The sequence below is a fragment of the Loxodonta africana genome, chromosome 1 (assembly GCF_030014295.1).
Source record: "Loxodonta africana isolate mLoxAfr1 chromosome 1, mLoxAfr1.hap2, whole genome shotgun sequence".
NCBI classification, from domain to species: domain Eukaryota; kingdom Metazoa; phylum Chordata; class Mammalia; order Proboscidea; family Elephantidae; genus Loxodonta; species Loxodonta africana.
This window is the reverse complement of record NC_087342.1, coordinates 218,015,037-218,034,461: the sequence shown is the minus strand read 5'-3', so window position 1 is coordinate 218,034,461 and position 19,425 is coordinate 218,015,037. Positions and strand designations below refer to the sequence as shown.

Genomic DNA, 19,425 nt, shown 5'->3' with positions numbered 1-19,425 from the left:
CCTTGAATGGGTTAAGTAGTTGTTGTTGTTGTGTGCCATGTTGTTGATTCCGGCTTGTAGTGACTCTATAGGACAGCGCAGAACTGCTCCATAGGGTTTCCTAGGCTGCAATCTTGATGGGAGCAGATGACCAGGTCTTTTCTGCCTCAGAGCTGCTGGGTAGGTTCCAACCATCAACCTATCAGTTCAGCAGCCTAGCATGTAACCATTGTGCCACCAGGGCTCCTTGGTTTAAGTAGGGAAGGATGTAAATGGTTCCCCCACAACGAGAGCTGAGTTTTACCCATCAGCACCACCAACTGCTCCCATCTTACGAAGTCTTTCAATTAGCGTCTATTAACTGACCACTTTGGGGGAAAAACTGGGCCACATGATTGACAGATACAAAGGAGAACAAACTATTGTCCCAGCTACCAGGTAGCTGAGGGTCAGGCTGAGGAGATTAGACTTGTAAACAATAACTACAGTACAAGGCTGCTGTTGTTCGGAGCTGTTGAGTCGGTTCCAATTCAGCGACCCTATACACAATAGAACAAAACGCTACCCGGTCCTCCGCCAACCTCACAATCGTTGTTTTGCTTGAGCCCACTGTTGCAGCCACTGTGTCAATCCATCTCCTTGAGGGTCTTCCTCTTTTCCCTGACCCTCTACTTTACCAAGCATGATGTCCTTCTCCTGGGACTGGTCCCACCTGATAACATGTCTAAAGTATGTGAGATGAAGTCTTGTCATCCTTGCTTCTAAGAAGAATTCTGGCAGTACTTCTTCCAAGACAGATTTGTTCTTTCTTCTGGCAGTCCACGGTATATTCAATATTTTTTGCCAACACCGTAATTCAAAAACATGGGTTCTTCTTCAGTATTCCTTATTCACTGTCCACCTTTCACATGCATATGAGGTGATTGAAAACACTATAGCTTGGGTCAGGTGCACCTTAGTCCTTAAAGTGACATCTTTGCTTTTTAACACTTAAAAGAGATCTTTTGCAGCAGATTTGCCCAGTGCAATACATTGTTTGATTTCTTGACTACTGCTTCCATGGGCATTGATTGTGGAGCCAAGTAAAATGAAATCCTTTACTGTACAAGGTAGAAAGCAGTAATTCAACAGTGACAGTATGGTTAAAACGTTATAAAAAAAAAAAAAATGTTATGGGCATTCAGAAAAGAGCAAAGACTCCCGGTTTGAGCAGAGAGAAGGTGGGGTGCAGATCAAAGAAGGCTTCCCAGAAGAGATCAGACTATGACTGTGATGGCCCTGAGGGTGGAGCTGAACAAGTTCATTTTGACTCATGGCGACCCCGTGTGCTTCGTAGTGCTTTCAATGGCTGAGTTTTTGGAAGCAGACTGCCAGGTCTTTCTTCCTAATCCATCTGTCTGAAAGCTCCACTGAAACCTATTCAGCCACACAGCAACATGTAAGCCTCCACTGGCAGGTGGTTGGTGGCTGTGCATGAGGTGCACTGGCTGGCAATCAAATCTGGGTCTCCCGCATGGAAGATGAGACTTCTACCACTGAACCATCACTCCGCCCAATGTACACATCGAGAGAAAAAAAAAAAAAACCAAACCCGTTGCTGTCAAGACTCCAATTTGCAATGACTCACAGAGCAGAACTGCCCCATAGGGTTTCCAAGGAGTTGCTGGTGGATTTGAACTGCCAACCTTTTGGTTAACAGCCAAGCTCTTAACCACTGTACCACCACGGCTTCAATGTACAAGTACTCCCATCCAATTCATCTACCAATCTTAGTAGATTCTATTTCCTTAGTATTCCATTCTACTGTTCACCAGCATGCTTGCCTTGGTTTAGGCTCTTTCCCTATCTCACCTGGATCATTCCTGTCTTCACTACCTGCCTTCATCCTAGTCTCTCAAAACACTTTCTGCCCTGGCTTCAGGGTGAAAACTCTTAACACTCAGGATCATGCTGCCTGCGTACTTGACATGGCTTGCCACCCTTCAGGAGGATAGCCAAACTCCTATCTCCTTACTGAGTACATCTGTACATTCCTTACAAACTGGCCCACTGCTTACCTGTCCAGTGTCATCTCCTGGCACTATTCCTCCCTCTCCCAAGACCCCTCAACATCTACCACGTTTTGGACACAATGGATGATGGGCAACTCTTGCAAATCATTACATTGGCCTTCACACGAGTTGTTCCTTCTACCTGAAGTGTCTTCCTTCCCTCCTTCCCATGGGTAACTCCTCCTCATCCTCCAAAGCTCAATGTAATATCAACTCCTCTGGGAAGCCCTCCCTGCTTACCCTTTTATGAAACATCACCACCTCTCTGTGCACCTACAACATCCTATGGATACATTTTCCGTCATAGGCCTTAGCACACTTTACTCTGAGCGCTGATTTCTCTCACTGCCTTCCCTTCAGGGCAGGGGCTGGATCTTCCGATGCTTTCTATTCCCAATGCAGACCACAAGGCCCAACAGGTAGTAAACCAAAATCAAGCCCGTTGTTGTCAAGTCGAGTCCAACTCATAGTGATCCTATAGGACAGAGTAGAACTGCCCATATGGCTTCCAAGGAGCCACTGGTGGATTCGAACTGCCAAACTTTTGGTTAACAGCTGTAGCTCTTAACCACTGTGCCACCAGAGCTCGCAGCACATAGTAGGTGTTAGTAAATTCAAGGAAATAAAAAGACTAGTAAGAACTTTTTTTTAAGCAAGATTATTTACTTTTCCAATGAATTAACCTTCGAATTCACTTGTGAGGACTAAAATAAATAAGACAGCATATAAGATAGTGCTTCTTAAACTGTTAAGAATTATCAAAGAACCTGGTGGGATAAATGGCTAAGCATGCCACTACTAACCAAAAGGTTGGTATTTAAACCCACTCAGAGGCGCCTCAGAAGACAGGCCTGACTATCTGCTTCCAAGAACAGCCTTGAAAACCCTGTGGTATGCAGTTCTACTTTGCAACACATGGGGTTACAATAAGTGGGAACTGACTTGAGCAACTAGTTTTTTGGTTGGTTGGCTTATAAAAGGATCACTGTGTTGTGAAAAGAGCCTCTACTTAGGAGGCAGGTACTCCTGGGTTTAATTTCTGAGGCCTAGCAGTACATTAAAGAAGCCCTGGTAGCACACAGGTGTCAAAAGACTGGCAGTTCCAAATAACCCAGCGGCTCCTCGGAAGAAGGATCTGGCGATCTGCTCTCATAAAGATTACAGCCCAGAAAACCCTGCGGGGCAGCTCTTCTCTGTCACATGTGGTCACTATGAGCCGGAATCCACTCAACGGCACGCGACAACAGGAGCACGTTACTTAACCTCGATGTGGTTTGTTCTGTCCCTTCTAGCTTTTAAACTACGATGTGACTTATAAAACTTCAATTTACATACAATTTTCAAAATATGTTTTATTTAAGCCCTCCCTTCCGTCCAGGTGTGTGGATGATCTACTGAAGAAAAAGGCAAGGTCCCATGTAGATGGTCATCTCCATCCTTATCCTGGATGAAGATTCCAAACTACCTTTCCCAGATGTGAAAGTCCTCTGCACGCATCTCAATGAAAAATTAGTGCAATTATCTACCACGCTGTCCACAGTTACTGGAGGCCTAAACAAGATGAAAAGAACTATAAATATTTTCCTGATAGTAGTATATGCAGGTGTAGTTAAGATCCAACCTTTTGTTTTGCTTATAATAAACTACCTCTGTAAGGAAAATAAAATTAATGGTTGTATTTCACTTTAACCGGCCCACAATGAATCGGCAGAATGAATGAATCAATATTATTTGCATAAACATTTATCACACCTGGCATAATGGTTATACAAATCAAGTCTACAGCATGGTTTTATAGCTTTGTTAGAATACAAAAATACATCATTTGAGCAAAGATGGAATATTTTAGAGCAGAACAAACCATAGACTAAAGACGGCCAAGATCCCGCTACCCATTTCATAGCCCCACAAGAAGAAGCTATTCCACCCAAGGGTATAGTTCTTAAACAGTTCCTGGGTAAAATTTAGCAGGCATTGAGAGTATTTTGTTTTCTGTTTGCTGGTGAAAACAACTTCTTAAACCCTTGTACAGAGTTCTAAGCCCTGCCTAAAACCTGCTCTTTAAGAAAAATGTCCACACTAAAGTCCAAGAAATCAAACAAGGAGGCACTTTGTGCCATAATTCCGAAACTCATCCACAAGATGCTTTGCTCATGAGCAAGGTCAAGTACAAGGCAAAGGGAGCCAGCCCGACAGGTCTCTCACTCTCTGGTCAGCACACTGTGGGCGTCCCCCGAGAACCAGAGAGCTCAGCCTCTTCCTCCAACTCCACGTCTGTGCCACAGGCCAACACCACCCTCCTGTCACTAGAGCCATTCCACTCAGCTCACACCTCCATCCCAAACACCCTATACTCTCAGATATTTCTTACTACGCCTTTTTACGGTTTTAAGTTTTATTTTTCCATTACTAAAAAAAAAAAAAAAAAGATTAGAAATTGCGTTACAGAAAATTGGAAAAATGATACTTGGCAACTTGACCGTGAACAGAAGTCGAGAGACTGCAGATTGGCTGGGCTTCACATCAACAACCAGTGCCCTTTAATATTTAATGTTTAAAAGCCACATGAGTCAGCAGTGAGGATGACTGATGGCCTTTCCTTCGGATGTGGGCAAGACAAGGCAGCCTTCAGAGAGCTGGAGACCTGAGTTTTCAAACAGTGAACACTCAAAGACAAGTTTTAAAAGGCTGAAAGACAGCCACAGCAGTGTCAAGACCGGGACAGAAACAGATGGAATAAGTTCCCCTGACCTCCATACTTCATCAGTTATTCCATGCACTTTTGAGTCTCAGATGAAGGACCTCCCACATAAAGCTCTTGTTTGTTCACCTGATGCTCTGTGCACAATGCCAGCAGCCACTTCTAACAAGGTCTGGTCAGAGCTGGGCAGAGGTTTTGGCTTGGGGTCCACAGCCAGCCTTACATGAACTGAATCTTCTGCCACCAGCCTCTTGCTGGCCTCCCAGCAGCTTATCAAATATTCCATGTCTAAGCAGGGAGCAATGGCTAAAAAATAAGGTTGCCTGTAAGATCATCAACTCTTTGGCTCCCAATCTAAGACCAACAACAACAAGGGGATTTTGTGTTCATAGCATATGTCTTGGTTACCTATTGGTGAAGAAACAAAAGATACCACAAGTGGGTAGCCTTAAAGAACAGAAATTTATTTTCTCACAGTTCAGGAGGCAGAATTTTGAATTTAGAGTATGGATCTAGGGGGAGGTCTTTCTTTGTCTATTTCAGCTGATAGTCAAAAAAAAAAACAGTTGCCATTGAGTCAATTCCGACTCATAGAGACCCCATGTGTGTCACAGTAGAACTGTGCTCCAGGGGGTTTTCAGTGGCTGAGTTTTTCAGAAGGCACCTTTCAAGGTGCCTCTAGGTAGACTCAAACCTCCAACCTCTCAGGCAACACCCAGGGACTCCTCAGCTTCTAGCAGCTACCAGCAATTTTTGGCATTCCTGGGTTTACAGACGCATCTGCTGTGTATATCTGTCCTTCCTCCTGTGTGTGTCTCTGTGTTTATTCTGCTCTTTTGATAACTCAGAGGTAATTAGGTTTAGGATCCACCCTATTCTGACATAACCCCCATTAACATAACAAAGGAAAACCCCTATTAATAAAACCCACTGCCATAGAATCGATTCCGACACATATTCACAAACAAGGTCATGTTTACAGGTACAGGAGTTAGGATTTCAACACATATTTTGGAGGGGGGGACACAATTCAGTCCAAAATAACATAACTTCCTTACAAATAAAATTCCGTTAATTGGCATGGAAGGTAGTAGGATACTCTTGGAATTCAAATAATGCAGTTATTAGAGGAATAACGTTATTGCCTGTTCATCCATCATAAAAGGTATAAGAAACTTAAAGCCGTTCTAAGGAATAAGAAGGTTCCTTCTGATCTACCACTTACCTTAAAAAATGTAGGAAGTGACTCAGAGCTTTCTAGAACATTCATTTGATAGTCAAAATACCACCATAACCAAAACAGAGGTAGAAATTCTTTCAAAAATGGCAGTATCAAATAATCCAAGAGAGTGCAAAGCATCTCATGACCAGTATTAGAAAATATGGAGGAAAAAAATATAGAGGTGAGATGGTGAACTGGTACGACCACTTTGGAAAACTGTTTGGAGGTATTTTCCAAAGCTGAACATCAGCATACTCTATGAAACAACAATTCCATTCCTGGGTATTCCCCAAAAGAAACGTGTACTCATGTCAACCAAAAGAATGCTCATAGCATCATTCCTCCTAACAGCTCCAAACTCAGAGCAACCCAAAGGTCTATCGACAGTAGAATGGATGAATAAAAAGTCGTGCATTCACACAATGGAATGCTGTAGAGCGATGAAATTGAACATGCTGCAGATATACACGATAATATGAATGACTCACACTAATATTGAGTAGAAGAAGCCATAAACCCCAAGGGGCACATACTGTGCAATTCTAATTAAGTACAATTGAAAAACAAGCACTAACCTCTGTGGTTTGTAATCAGGATAGCACTTATCCCTGGAGGTGGTGGTGATGTACTAATGACTAGAGGGTGACAGGAGGGGGCTTCTAAATCCCTGGTATATCCTGTTTCTTGAGCTGGGTACTGCCTGTATGGGTGTATTCACTGGGTGAGAACTCAATAAGCTGGATGCTTATGATTTGCGCCCTTTTCTGTATGTGTTCCATACACGACTTTCATTTTTAGTAACTCTTATTACTTTGCTTATTACAAAAGTAACTCCTACTCAAAGTAGAATATTGTGAAGATACAGCCAAGAAAAAATAAAGTTACCTGCCTGTAACCCCATCACCCAGAGGTGACAACTAACTACATTTTCAGAACAACCATACACGAATCAGGACTCATTTCCTATCACCGTAATTTGGTTTCACTTAATAAGTCATTTCATGTCAGTAAATAGTCTTCTACATCTTTTTCAACTGCTGTATCACAACCCAGACTACATACGTACAATAAATTTAACTAATACTCACTTTGCTAGACATTTAGGTTATTTACAATTATAATCAACACTGTAATACACATATCTGCTGCTAGATCTTTAAGCACACCTATGATTATTTTAAGAAAATCCTGTAAAGAATTTCTAAATTAAAAGGTATGTAAAAGTTTAATTATGCCCAGGGAAGAGTTTTGCTAATTTACACTACCACCAGCAGTGTTTAAGAGGATACTATTCATGTTGTTGTTGTTGTTAGCTGCCATCAAGTTGCCCCCCAACTCATGGCGACCCCATGGACAATGGAAAATATGTTGCCCAATCCTGTGCCATTGCTACAATAGACTGCCATTCAGATCATTATAATCCATAGAGTTTTCACTGGCTGATTTTCAGAAGATCACCAGGCCTTTCTTCCTACTCTGTCTTAGTCTGAACACTCCACTGAAATCTATTACAGCAAAATGTAAGCCTTCACTGACAGATAAGTGGTGGCTGCACAGGAGGTGTACTGGCCAGGAATTGAACCCAGAAGAAAAGTGAGGATTTTACCACTGAACCACCAATGCCTTGTACTATTCATATAACACTGATTTTTTAAAAGTACAGCAAAAGATAGTTAAAGCAATGTTAATTCAGACAGTAGATTTTTTTTCCCCTCATATATAGGATTTTTTAAATAGATCCCAGAAACTGCATAAAGAAATTAAACCATAAAAATTCCCATAAAATTGAAAATACCAACTATAGGAGACACTTCTCTTAACCTGAAATGTGAGTTCAAGTAATTTTGGATCATATCCTTCGGTCACAACTGACATCAAAAAAGTGACATACAGGAGGCAGCTATGGCCAGATGACCCTTATACTTTCCCTTTTGGAAGATTTTCAAAGTTGTCTTGATCCTTCAGTTAGAAGTGTCTGGGAGCTGAGTAGTTTAAACATTTCCCAGGCCCTGTGGGCTTCTGGGTTTTGTTTAATACAGAAGCCTGGGGCTTGGCGTTTGCAGGAAAGGAAGATCTGCAATCCCTAACAGCTTCTTGCTTTTTTCAGTTATAAAACTCTGCAACTGGATGCCTTGAATATATTTTGGTCTGCGTAATGCCACAGATAATTTACTCAAGCATTTAAGAAATTCCACTAATGAAAAACAGGTTATTTTCTAGATCAGCAGCAGCAATTAATTCCAATATCCTGAAATTTCATAAGATTTGAAAGGAACTAGAAAGAAACAATCCCTTTCCTTCTTCAAGTTGCCTGCTGACTCCTTAGGCTCTTGGCAATTCTTCTGAGGCACCCTTTATTCCTCTTCTCGGAAGATTTTGAAACCTATTTCCTCTTGGATCCTGCTTTCTAGCACCAAAGGTAATTAGATTAACTCTTGGAAATGGTATTTCCATTTGAATGGCCTTAAGTAAATCTATAGGTAGCCTGGGTGGCACTAATGGCTAAGCCCTCTACTACTGGCAGAAAGGCTCGAAGTTCAAACCCACCCAGAGGCACCTTGGAAGAAAGGCCTGGCAACCTGCTTCCAAAAAGTCACAGCCTCGAAAACCCTATGGGAGTTTTCTACTCTACTCAACTAACAACAAGAAGTAAATTTGTAAGCTTAGATACAGCATCCTATGTCGTGTGATTGAAGCTTTGGTGCTGATTCATTCATTCCACAATCTTTTATTGAGCTGTGCACTAATAGACATGCGTCCCCATTTAACACATGAAACTCAAGAAACAAACAGGAAACCTAAACTCCAGGATCCTAGTATGGAATTCCTGGATTCACATTTCCCCTTTATTGTAACTTTAAACCGACAGAGGCAAAAGGAAGGATTTACTATTTCCATCCCAAGAAAAACAGAAAATCTAGGACAACTAGTCAGAAGACCCAGGACAGCTGGACTACTGTTCTCCATGGCGTTTAGCGATTACAACAGGTGCCAGCCTCAGGATCACAGAGGACAAGGCACTTTCCCCCCAGGGAGCAAAACAGTGGAAATGCTGACTTCAAGTGGCGTTTCTATGACCCTACACACTTCTCATGCCAGGATCTCTGGTAAATGTAAACTATGAAAAACACAGGTAACAAAAATACATTTATCCACACAAGAGTTTTAACATGAAAGGATTTTTAAAACATCGAATCCACACTCTAGGAAAATGTGATGGGAACGCCATATTTAATTCTTACATCACCCCTGTGTGCGTGCCCAGCACTCATTCGCCCATTAGAGCAGGGTTTCTCAACCTTGGCACTGTCGACATTTAAGGCCAGATAATTCCTTGTTGTGGGGGACTGTCCTGTGCGTTATACAACATTTAGCACCATCTCTGACCTCTATCCACTAGATGCCGTGGGCACACACCTCATCTCCAGTTGTGACAATGAAAAGTATCTCTAGACTTTGCCAAATGTCCCTTGGGAAGTAACGTCACCCCTGTTGAGAACCACTTCATTAGAGGGAGTCAGGGTAGCGGAGTTGGAAAGGTATTAGACTAAAACAGGCTCTGGTCTAGATTCAGCAGTTAACTAACTGTAACTCTGGTCCCTGAGGTTTTTTGAGGTTCAGTGGCAGCACCTGCTTTGAACAGGTTGGGCACCCTGGGAAGCAGACTCAGGCAGAGAGGTGAGTGTGCCCAGGCACCCCCTGAAAGGCAAGAGGGGAGCAGGAATGAGCAGAGGGAGATGGTGAACTGTAAGGAGGCAGCAACAGGGGCTTTAGGTGATGCCACGAGGAGTTCCAGAGCCAGAAGGGCCCTTCAGAATTGTCCCAAGGTCAGGCAAGGGGATCAGGCCTTTGTACCCCCACATCAACCAGGCACTGGTTGTTTGTTGTCCCTGGGGTGCAAATTTAACCTTGGGTGAAGAAGTTCCCTTCAAACCAAACCAAAGCCAAACCCACTGCCATCAAGTCGATTCCGACTCATGGTGACCCCATGTGTTACAGAGTAGAACTGCTCTATAGGGTTTTCTTGGCTGCAATTTTTACAGAAGCAGGCTGCCAGGCCTTTCTTCTACAGTGCCACTGGGTGGGTTTGAACCACCAACCTTAGGTTAGTCAAGCACAAACCATTTGATCCACCCAGGGATCTAAGTTCCCTTCAGCACAGAGCAAGTCCAAAAGAGGGACCCAGCGCTGAGCCATCAGCAGGCCAGCACTGTAATATATATCTGTAAAAGAGTTCCATATCCTTGCTACTCAAAAATATGGTCCAAATCATGCAATCTTCACGTAGAAAATTCTATTAAATACAGATATTGATTCAACTGGTTTCTGCTGGGGCCTGAGATTCTGTACTTCCAGTAAGTTCACAGGTGATGCCAAGGCCGCTGAGCCGCAGACCACACTTTGAGCAACAAGATCATTCAGCTCAAATGGCTGATAAAGTTCAGGTGAGCAAATAATCGAGCATCACGGAGAGAAAAAGAAACATGGGAACAATATTGCACCGAGAATCCAGTAGCTTAAACTGCGCTCTTAGCAGCAGAGTGAACCCTAATTAAAACTTCCAGCAAATCAAAGACATTTCCTTCCGCATTTAAAGATTACGCCTTCTGGATCTGAGACAACTCTAGGTAGGTTCCACACGCTGGAAGGCATGGGTAGCTACCTAGACTCTGGGTATATTATTTACAACACAAATACCACAAAACAAGACCTGAATAATATTACTCCGTGTGAAAATGGGCCAGCCCTTAACCACAGCCTTTTCCTTGAACTAAACTTGCACTCATAACCATTCACTTCAAATGTCAGAGCCCAGCCCTTAAGTAAAACTAATTTGCTACAGACTTCGTGTTGATGAAATCACTTCTGAACGTTTTTAGCAAAGGAGTAAGAAAAAAAGAGGTGCCCTTAAAATTAAACAAAGGTTGTTAGAGCTGAGAGCAGTTGAGTTTCTCATTTCACAGTTGTATTCTACATCCCTGGCATCTTTCAAGAATTCGATCTTGTTTTAGAGAGCTCTTAAGACCAAAAACCAAAAAACCAAACCCAGTGCTGTCGAGTCGATTCCGACTCATAGCAACCCTACAGGACAGAGTAGAACTGCCCCATAGAGTTTTCGAGGAGCGCCTGGAGGATGTGAACTGCTGACGTCTTGGTTAGCAGGCTCTTGAGACATATTATAAATCAGCTTCTTGAATCACGTTTTTTTATCACAGTCATCCAGACTGGATGTGTCAAAAAATTATATGCACACGATGAATCATCTGTGAGAATGGCTCTACTTTGTGGACCTGAGCAGACCTTTATGAAATGAATAATAGCAAAATAACAGAGTTTTAAAAAGAAATTCCAAACATATCCTACTGACCACTTCTCATAATAACCTTTCCTCAGAGTGACTCACTTCAGCATTATTTAAGCACCTAATGAGGTTTATCCTGGTTAATTAATAAAATAACTTACACTACATGTACACATTCTCTTAAGTAAAAAAATCTATTTTCAAAACTTAACTAAAATCCAAGAAGGCAAACTATAAAATACTGACCCACTAGAGAGAAAGCACTCACAAAGATTCACTATGTAATATCAGTGGCCTTGATTCCAATTTTTCTGATAGCACTGTCACAACTTGTAGTATCAAGATTTGTGATGGCAGGATTTATATTAAACAAAAACATCTTTAAAGTTGCTTCTAATTACACTACATTACAAAAAAAAAAAAAAAACTGGCATGATTTTTGCCTCAACAGGGTAAAGAAATTCTTGTTAAATTCTACACCTAAAAAAATTAAAAGCAAGTTCCAGAATTATTCTTCCCTACATCTCACGGTGGTACAACTGTTAAGCCCTCAGCTGCTAACCAAAAGGCTGGCATTTTGAACTCACCCAGTGGCTCCTCCAGAGAAAGACCTTGTGATTTGCTCCTGTAAAGATCACAGCCAAGGAAACTGTACGGAGCAGTTCTACTCTGTCACATGGGGTCGCGATGAGTCGACTGACATCTCATGTCGGTTCTTCAGTCCACACACTTATTTTAAGTAGGGGATCACTAATAAGTAAATAGGTATAAGGAACTACTTTTATTTAAAGTGTGTGGTTTGGAAGTAATCCATTTAGAGCCAATTTAATTTCCTGTAACCCACTGCCCTCAAGTCAATTATGACTCCCAGCATCCCTACAGGACAGAGTAGAACCTCCTCATAGAGTTTCCGAGGCTGTAATCTTTGCCGAAGCAGATCGCCAGGTCTTTTCTCCCACGGATAGGCTGCAGGGTTCGAACCACCAACTTTTCAGTTAGCAGCGGAGCACTTAACCACAGCACCATCAGGGCTCTTTTAATCTCCAATCAGGTTCTCCATTTTTAAAACCACTTATTTATTCAAGTGCTGGCCATGTCAGTTACGGCAACATCTTGAAATCTAACCCAAATAATGACTGAATTGGTTCAGTACAGCTTTGATTTTAAGGATATTTTATTGTAATCTTTTTCTTTTTTTTTAAAGCTGGAGACCCACGTAAGGCCTTTATTCTACATCTACTATCCAGAATATTGAAATAACCAGAATGCCATATTCTCCAACCAGTCTGTATAAATGGCAGTTCACTGGTCATTCTAATGGTATGTATTTCAAGGAAGACAAATGAGTACCCTCTTGAGTCTTTACCAGGTGATTTTCACATGCATTGCCTCATTCGCCCTCACAACAACCTTAGAGGCAGGCATTACTATAATTCCATTTTTAGATCTGAGGAGTCTTAGGAAGCGATTGTGCGGTTCTCCCCAAATCCTCCAGCTATTGGGTGGGAAAATCAGGATTCAAATCTGAGTCTTCGTTGCTTCTCTCCTCATGACACATTGCCTCTCCAAGAAAAAATAAAAGATAACTGTCTAAGTTTTTAATGCTTAAAGGCATGTATGCTCTTCACAATAAGTTAAATATCCCATGGCATATGCTCATCTATCACTGGGTCTTCTACACTTTGTGTCCACTGCTAAGGTATCTCAAGGTGACTTGGACAAAATGCAACAACTTGCTATTACCACTGCCTTTTAGGCAAAGTTGATTCTATTTGAATTCTATCAAAGTTGACTTGACACAGCACTGTCATTTACCATTCATTCATTCCTTCCACAAATATTTACTGTGTTTGTACTACTGTGTCCAAGCACTGGACACTGAGTTTTTCCAGTGGTGTCAGTGGGTTTGCATACAGTCTAAGTAGCCATTACATATACACAGTTCCCACTGGTTCATTCTTCCGATGGCATACTCGCAAGGATGTCTCATTGCAACTAAGCCTGTAATGTACTCACGAGCCTGGATTCACACCGATTTACAACTTGCCTGACACGGTCCTCCATTTGGGGAGACAGCTCCCAGTGTATGAGACACAGATCACTGGTGGAAGTTGGGGGATTATTTTAGACAGTGTGTGGGTGGGCAAACAGTACTCTGACTTACATCAGGAGAATGTTATTTCCGTCTCATTTCTCTTCCAGCCTTTCTAATTACTTAAAAAAGAAAAGCCATCATCTGTGGCTAATATATCTTTAACATCTCTATAAATTGATAATCTCTCTTTTTAGAGAGATTGCTTCAGGCTCAGAAGCAGTCTCTCTAAACCTTGAACAAGCAACTTTATCTAGTTAAAATTTAATCCATCTTTTCATTGCATGTATTTTTTTAATTGTAAAAATATAGAAAACACACCATTTGCCGATTGAACATTTTTCAGATGTACATTTCTTTGACAGCTATAGCGATACAAAGTTTAATTTATAAATTATTTACATATAAAGGTTAGTCTATATTTAAAATTATGGAGTATACAATGGTACATGGGTACATGATATGGAATAAATTATTGAAGTAGCACAGAATTTGCTGACATTTGGGGAACTTCTAAGGAGGAAAAAAACTGTGGATTGATAATCTGCACCCTGGCACGGGTCCAAATTATGTGGCTTTGAACATGTCGTTGAATCTTGCAGCTTCACCATCTTCATCTGTAAAATGTGGGGTTGGACGAGACCTGTAGTATAACATTTTATAACATTTTTTCTGTCTGCAGCCTCCTACGGGTATGACATGTTCCCACTGGGCAAGGCGGCTTTACTACTGCAATCATGGTGGAGTAGTAATTACAAGGTTAGAAGGAAATGCGATTTTTTCCAAGTGCCACAGGCTTCCACTCTCAAGCATGTCCTCTTTGTTGTGTTAATGACAATATATGTATATGTTTATGTACATAATAACATACAACACCTCACTGATCCATAACTCAGTGTCTGGAGACCTCTCCCGTCTGGAATAAACTTGAGGAAAAGCTTGGGAGTCGAGAGTAGGGCTTTTCCAGCTCTAACACGAAGAGTCTCTGATTTTACATGTAAATGTTAGTGTTAAAGTATCAAGAACATTTGGTAACTCCAAGAAGAAAATACATCCCAAATTTTTCCTAATAAGGAAGAATTATTAAAGTTAATAGTATTTTATATTATGTATATATGCATAAAGGAGTCCTGGTGGCACAGTAGTTAAAGCATTTGGCTGCTAACTGAAAGGTCTGTGGTTCGAACCCACCAACCACTCTGCAGGAGAAAGATGGGACAGTGTGCTTCTGTAAAGATTTACAGCATTGGGAACCCTATAGGGCAGTCCTGCGCTGTCCTATAGGGTCGCTATGAGTTGGAATCAACTTGACGTCAATGGGTTTGGTTTAGTTTTGGTATATATACATATAACACTCTTATACATACATGTGTGTATTTATTTCCCTATATACATATGTAGGAAAAACATACACATGAACAAAGATTCCAGGAAAAAAATACTCTGCATGGTGGCAGATGAGAATATGCCTTTGCTCATTCTGGCAAATACTCCCACCCAGTTAGAGAAGTATATATGCATATTGTACATGTGTATGTGTATGCAGATGTATATGTATGTTGTTGTTGTTGTTGTTAGGTGCCGTCAAGTCAGTTCCAACTCAGAGACCATATGTACATCAGAATGAAACACAGCCCAGTACTGCGCCAACCTCACAGTCATTGCCATGTTTGAGCCCCTTGCTGCAGCCACTGTGTCAATCCATCTCACGAGGGTCTTCCTCTCTTTCATTGACCCTGGGAGCTCATGTACCCTCCCAGAACTCCACTCACAGCAGATACAAGAGGCAGCTAACAACAAGGGACAGGGAAAAATGAGAAACACAAAGCTAAACACAATCTCTTTCCTCCAGGACTAGGGGAGAGTTTAGTATGCTAAAATGTATTGCAAATACCCAAGGAGAGAATAATTCACTATTTCCTACACTTACCTGACCATAGGTCTGCTTCCACCTCAAAGCCACGTTAATATCTCCAGGAACAATGGCACCTACATTTCAGGCGTCCCTTCAACTCCTGAATATTCCAAGTACTTTCACATATACTGTGTGTCTCCCTTCATCTTTGAAACACCTCGTGGAGTGGGCTGAGTGGGAACTATTTTCATGCGATGGCGGGTGGCAGGGACAGAACCAGAACCGGCTCAGCCCATGCTCTTTCCTCCAGGTGTCAGTACTCAGGCTGGTCTCTGTTCACGAAATTCTCCCGCTCCACTGTCACACCTCTTCTTCAGAGTGGGAGATTACCTTGAAAATACTCAGTGAGGAACCTAAAGGAAAAACTAATGTCAAGCAGATTGCCTTGAAAACACCCTAAATCCATCAAATGATTCTTTAAGGGAGTTGTTATGGTAATTTAACATGACATAATGCTTCCCCTCAAGTCTTTATTTCATTTCCTCAACGAAATAATGAGTGTCTGAAATCCATACTAGAAAACTAGACAAAGCTGCTGAGTCAGTGGAAGTACAGTGATGTTTCTGGAATAATGAGGAATTCTCCAGGAGGTTAGGTAGTATTTTATGGTTGAAAAAAATGTTCCACAAAGAACATTCTTTGGTAAAGTCAAAGCTTAGTCATTAAGAAGAAAAAGAAAGAAGTCCCACATGGACACCCACTGTCAGTAAAGACAGATGCAGCTGTGGACCGAGGCCCAAGGGGGCTGGGCAGGGCCTTACAGACCCAGCACAGGGGGCAAGAACTGTGCACTCTAAAGGGACAGAGAACAGAGACAGAGTGGAGTTATGCTGCAGCTCACGCATACTGAGACCAGGCCGAGCGGACAAGCCTTGGGCAACACAAAAGAAGACCAGAGTTCTGGCTCATGGCCCCACCCCACCATGGACCATTACCCAAAGGCTCTGGGTCTCAGACCCTAAATCTACACAACAGCAGTGATAACACCTTGTGTGCCTGGAGACCACAGGGGTGGACACTGAGGGCCCCAGGACTCAGGTCTGTGGTTCCACAATGCTCTGTGACACCCCATGCTGATACAGGTGTCCCCACAGGACCATTGCCCATACCAGTGTGCCCTGCACAAGGTAGCCTGGGAGGGAAGGCAGTGGCCAAAAGGGAGCCAGGCCCTGTTCACCAAGTCACCAGTGGCTGCATCCTCCCCAGGTAGGCTACTATTGTATAATTAGTCCCAAAACCAGCTGCAGCTGGTTTGACTCCGACTCAAGGCAACCCGCACATGTGTCAGAGTAGGACTGTGCCCCATAGTGTTTCCAGTGGCTGATTTTTCAGAAGTCAATTGCTAGGCCTCTGTTCCAATGCACCTCTAAGCAGACTTGAAACTGCAACCTTTCGGTTAGCAGCTGGGCAAGTTAACCATTTACATCACCCAAACCCACAGCAGTCAAGTCGATTCCTACTCACAATGACCCTATAAAACAGAGTAAACTGCCCCGCAGGGTTTCCACGGAGTGGCTAGTGGATTCGAACTACCAACCTTTTGGTTTACTAGCTGAATGCTTAACCACTGCACCATCAGGGATCCTTAAACATTACAAAGGGGCTCCTAAAACCACTTCTAAATCAAAAAAAAAAAAACCTGCTGGCATCAAATCCGTTCCAACTCATGGCAACCCCATGGGTGTCAGAATAGAGCTGTGCCCCATTGGGTTTTCTTGGCTGGGATCTTTATGGACGCAGATGACCAGGACTTTCTTCCACGGTGTCACTGGGTGGGTTTAAACCACCAACTGTTCCATTAGCAGTCAAGCACTTGTCTGTGCCACCAGATACTCCTAGTCAGTCCCAAGGGGGTGCCTTTTTCTAGTTCCCACAAAGATACAGTTTGTGTAGCAGGGGTCCCGGATCCTCTGGACTTTGGTTTAATCAAATCACTTGCAAAAAAAAAAAAAGGAAGACAAAAATATCTCTAGTAGGGCAAAGTCTCCTCATCCTGTGCCTGAAATTTTCACTCAGAAAATAAAAAAACCACCGATCCTAGATGAGTGACCCGAAGAAGAAAAAACTGGGGCCTAGGACCTGACTGTAGAAAATCATGACAGGAGAGACCAGCCCGTCATTCCAGAACGCGATCTCTGGCCATCCTTCTAAATTGAAAATTACATTAAGGTAGGTTTTTAATTATAGTTTGATTTTATTTATAATGCAAGTATAAAGAAGTAGTTTAAAATATGCATACTGTGCACTATTTTAGAAAAACAGGAACCCTTGTGTTTGTTTTCCTCATTGTTTGTTCTGGAATTATCTTAGGAAAACCCATCAAAATTGCATAATTCAGTAAAATCTATTGATTCAGAGTTATCCATCAGGATCGCCTATCCAAAACACGGCTGAAAATAAGAGCAAAGCAAAAAACAGGCTTTTGATGAGCTAAAGAAGGTCCAAAATATAAGAGGTGAAGATCATGAAAAAAAAAAAAAGATCATGAATGCTGCTCATTTCTTCATTAAATGCAGGCACCGTGAAGTGCCAGTAAGTGAACCAGGAACTGCGTCTGGAGGATAAAATGACAGACAAAGCCAGGCAGGGTATCTTCCTGCAGAGCAGAAAACATCAAACATGGGTTTAGAGCTCTATCTAGGGAAATTCTCCCTTATTTTACAAACAATTCCAGCAAGTTCTGGTATTTGCTGTCTAAATTCACTGCCTATTAGAAGCAGCAGGTCTATGGTAGTGCAAACAGTTAACGTGCTCAGCTGACAAACAGAAGGTTGAAGTCCACCCAGAAGCACCTCTGAACAAAGACCTAGCGATTTGCTTCCAAAACATCAGCCATTAAAAACCCTATGGAACATAGTCTTACTCTGACAACCACGGGGTTGCCGTGAGTCGGAATCAACTTGACAGCAGCTGGTTTTTTATTAGAAGCAGCCGATACTGCCAGGCACCAAGTGCAGGGAAAAGCAGTATGTTTTAGAGATATTTCCAATAAAGTGCTTAAAGAAAAGGGTGTGTGTCTGTGTGTTTGTGATGGTTAAAGGTGTGCTGTTGTTGAATGCCGCTGAGTCGATTCCAACTCAAAGAGACCCCATGTGACAGAGTAGAGCTGCCCCATAGGGTTTTCCTGGCTATAATCTTTACGGAAACAGATTGCCAGGTCTTTCTCCGGCAGAGCCACTGGGTGGATTTGAGCCACCAACCTTTTGGTTAGCTCCTTGGTTAAAGGTGTAAACCTTCACTTTCTAGAAAACAGCATTATCTAGAGCTCTGGGGGTCCAGAGAACTAAAATGTCACACTGCTTTTTGTTACAATTACGCCTCTTTACCTCCTTTCGAAATGCTCACCTCCAACTGCTGTATCTCTTCTTAGGTCAACTTAAAGTTTCACTTCAAAACTAACCCCAGGCAAAAAAGAATTGAATGATCCTGCACAAAACCTACGGTCTCAATAAAACAGCTTTATTTCCAAGTCCCTGAAATTCTCAATTACGTCACTGACCACACTCCCATCTCCAAAATCCACCACAGACACTTTTGCTGAGAAAAGGGTTGAACACACTGGAAAATGTAAGCTAACAGTCATCTTTCAAAAAAATTTTTAGAAAAAGATTCACTAACTAAACGCTTAAAGAGCCAGAAGACCCGCCTGTGCTAGAGACCAGGACCAGAGGTCTGAAATAAAGATTACAACTGCTTAACCCAGACCAGCATCATTTCAGAATTTAAAGATAAGATCTGTCTTTTTTGTCTGTTTGCCTCTTGGAGATGAGGCAAATTTGCCCTATTAAATAAGCAAGACTGATTCTCTGAAATTGGCATGTTCTTTAAAAAAAAACATAGAAAATAACATATAAGTAACAAACTTTACCTCAGAGTTCCTGCAAGTTAAAAAATAAAAACAATTAAAAGGTATGTTTTGTTCTAGAGTCCCAAGTATAAAATTCATTTTTGATCAACTGTAAAATAATTAAAATGTGACATCACAAAAATAGCTGCTATATTTGAGATTCTTTTCCAATGAGGTTATATGTACTTGACCATGGACAGCTAACCTTCACTCCCAAAGGGCAGTCCAGAGTGTGCGGTCTGGGGTAAGACTGCATGGGTTTCAATCCTGCATCTCCACTTACCTAGAAAATTACTTAACATCTCTAAGCCTCAAC

At 42.0% G+C, this 19,425-nt stretch overlaps 1 protein-coding gene across 1 annotated transcript in view; it reads right to left on the bottom strand.

The window, feature by feature from the left end:
• Positions 1-19,425, bottom strand: part of UST (uronyl 2-sulfotransferase) — a 366,657-nt gene that overhangs the window by 317,302 nt on the left and 29,930 nt on the right. The window lies entirely within an intron of this gene.